At 44.2% G+C, this 3,493-nt stretch overlaps 1 pseudogene; it reads left to right on the top strand.

The window, feature by feature from the left end:
* The first annotated feature begins 469 nt into the window (after positions 1–469).
* Positions 470–2,613, top strand: LOC133076961 (integrator complex subunit 10-like; annotated as a pseudogene).
* The last annotated feature ends 880 nt before the right edge of the window (positions 2,614–3,493 follow it).

Raw genomic sequence — 3,493 nt, 5'->3', positions numbered from 1 at the left:
CTTATCTATTGGATAATTATTCTTACCAACTAATGGACTTTGACAGCTCTGTAAGACAACTAAGTATAAAATGCTAGACTTTAAGAATCCATGAAGAGGACTTCCCTGGTGGTGCACTGGTTAAGAATCCGCCTGCTAATGCAGGAGACACGGTTCGAGCCCTGGTCCGGGAAGATCCCACGTGCCGCAGAGCAACCAAGCCCGTGCGCCACAACTACTGAGCCTGTGCTCTAGAGCCCATGAGCCACAACTACTGAGCCCACGTGCCACAACTACTGAAGCCCCAGTGCCTAGAGCCCGTGCTCCGCAACAAAGAGAAGCCACCGCAATGAGAAGCCCGCGCACCGCAATGAAGAGTGGCCCCCGCTCACCGCAACTAGAGAAAGCCCGCGCGCAGCAACGAAGACCCAACGCAGCCAAAAATTAATTAATTAATTAATTTAAAAAAAAAAAAGAGGCCTTCCGCGTCATGTCGGCCCAGGGTGACTGCGAGTTCCTGGTGCAGCGAGCCCGCGAGCTGGTGCAGCAGGAGCCTGTGGGCTGCCAAGGCTTGGCTGATCACGGCCTGCAGCCTCTACCCCACCGACTTCAACATCCAGGTTTATTTGAAACTCTTCCTGGTCGAGTCCAGTGTGAAATGTTACTAAAGGTTACGGAACAATGCTTCAACACTTTGGAACGATCAGAAATGTTGCTTCGGGGGTGGGATTATCTCTTGTGTTGATGAAAATGTTCTAAAATTGGTTCTTGTGTTGGTTGCACAGGTCTGTGAATATACTAAAAACCGTTGAATTGTGTACTTTAAATAAATAAATAAATAAATAAATAAATTGTTGCTTCTACTTTTGAGACGATTCCCTGAAACAGTGGTACAGCATGGGGTCGGCCTTGGGGAGGCACTATTGGAGGCTGAAACTATTGAAGAGCAAGAATCTCCTGTTAACTGTTTTAGAAAATTATTTGTGTGTGATGTCCTTCCTCTAATAATTAACAACCATGACGTTCGGTTGCCTGCCAATTTGGTGTGTAAGTACTTGAACAAAGCAGCTGAATTTTATACCAATTATGTCACTAGATCTACTCAAATAGAGAGTCAGCATCAAGGTGCCTAAGAAACGTCTGATTTAATGTCACCGAGCAAACGTAGCTCTCAGAAGTACATAATAGAGGGACTGACTGAAAAATCGTCCCAGATCATGGACCCTAGGGAGAGGTTGTTTAAGATTTTGAATGTTGCTGGAATGAGATGTGACTGGCAGATGGATACAGGAAGACAAAGCTATGGTGATATTTTGCATAGAATGAAGGATCTCTGCAGATACATGAACAACTTTGATAATGAAGCTCATGCAAAATATAAAAACCAAGTGGTTTATTCCACTATGTTGGTCTTCTTTAAGAATGCATTTCAGTATGTCAACAGCATACAGCAGTCTCTATTCCAAGGTCCTAATGCCCCTAGCCAAGTTCCACTGGTTCTTCTGGAAGACATATCAAATGTATACGGTGATGTAGAAATTGATTGCAATAAACACATACATAAAAAGAGGAAACTAGCTGAGGGAAGAGAAAAAACCATGAGTTCGGACGATGAAGACTGTTCAGCAAAAGGAAGGAATCGTCACATTGTTGTCAATAAGGCAGAACTTGCTAACTCAGTCGAGGTGTTGGAAAGCTTTAAGCTGGCCAGAGAGAGCTGGGAGCTGCTCTGTTCCCTGGAATTCCTTGACAAGGAATTTACAAGAATTTGTTTGGCATGGAAGACGGATACTTGGCTTTGGTTGAGAATCTTCCTCAATGATATGATCATCTATCAGGGTCAATATAAAAAGGCCATAGCGAGCCTGCACCACTTGGCAGCTCTCCAGGGACCACTTCCTCAGCCACGATCTCGGGACAGGGGACCTTGGAGCATCAGAGGGCACTCATCCAGCTGGTGACCTTCCACTTTGCCTTGGGGGAGTACAGAATGACCTGTGAGAAAGTCCTTGATTTGATGTGCTACATGGTCCTCCCCATCCAGGACGGAGGCAAGTCACAGGAAGAACCCTCAAAAATAAACCCAAGTTTAGAAAAGGTTCATATCTGAAGTTTCTGCCTTGTACCAGCAAGGCTATTGTGCCCTATTGCCTGCACTTAATGTTAGCTTGTTTTAAGCTTAGAGCCTTCACAGACAGCAGAAACGACATGGCGCTGGGGCACGTGATCGTGCTGCTTCAGCAGGAGTGGCCGTGGGGAGAGACTCCCTTTTCTTGAAAGCTGTCAAATAAGATTTGCCAGCAAGGAAACTTCCAATATGAGAATTTTTTCAATTATGTTATAAATATCGACATGCTGGAGGAATTCGCCTTCCTGAGAACTCAGGAAGGTGGGAAGATCCATCTGGAACTACAACCCAATCAAGGAATGCTGATCAAGCACCACACGGTCACCCGGGGCATCACCAAGGGCGTGAAGGAGGACTTCCGCCTGGCCATGGAGCGCCAGGTGTCCCGCTGTGGGGAGAAATTGATGCTGGTGCTGCACAGGTTCTGCGTCAACGAGAAGATCTTGCTGCTCCAGACTCTGGCCTGACCGGCCCTCCTGCCAGAGGCAGCCCACAGCCGCGGGGCTCTGGGGAGACACAAAGCGCGGCTGAGCATTGCCGTCATCGCTCTTCAAAAGACGAAGACCATCGGTGTGTTAACTCATTGGTTGCTTACAAGTAGTTCCCAACAGTCCAAGAAGCTATTTCTATTTTTGTCATATTTTGTAATTTTTGTAAAACAAAAGAACCTGTTTTGTAAATAAAATCATCCTAAAGTTGAAAAAAAAAAAAAAAAAAAAAAGAATCCATGAAGAAATAAATTGTACTTGTTTGTTCCCAAATCAGCCAAAAAATTTTGTACAGAGCCTGTCTGGCACATACATGAATGACTGAATAAATAAAAGAATAAATGAGCAATTGAAAAAAATTTATCCTAAGTGTAGGGGGAACCAGTTTGTGCTTACATCCATTATTAATTATTTGTGATTTAGAGTATCTTCCAAATCCATTTTTGAAACAAACTCTAAGGACACCAAAGTGTCAATCAGAAAGATTGATTGTCCCACAGACTCCTGGTTGATTGATACTTATCTTTGCAATTTTTACTCGCTGATCATAGCTTTAGATTCAGTGGAAAGGAAAAAGCTGTGAAGCACTCTGAATTGACCCCAAATGAAAACTTTTATTTGGCTTCTATTCAGGAATGCAGAGAATGAAAAACCCTGGCTCTTCTCTGAAGCTTTCCCTGACACATACACTCCCACCCACTCCCCCATTCATCACACCTCTGGCTTACTCTTATCTTTGCATGTATTATAAAGCAGAACAAATACTTGTTACATGTTCTGTGAGCAGCTGGAGGCCAGGAACCAACAATGAATCCATTTCTTTCTCCCTAGTGCCTGGGATATATATTGAATTTTGGGGGTGGGGGGAGATTGACTGGGTCTTCAATAAACATAGAAC

This window comes from Eubalaena glacialis, chromosome 17, assembly GCF_028564815.1.
Source record: "Eubalaena glacialis isolate mEubGla1 chromosome 17, mEubGla1.1.hap2.+ XY, whole genome shotgun sequence".
Taxonomy (NCBI): Eukaryota; Metazoa; Chordata; class Mammalia; order Artiodactyla; family Balaenidae; genus Eubalaena; species Eubalaena glacialis.
This window is presented reverse-complemented; position numbering and strand designations above follow the sequence as displayed.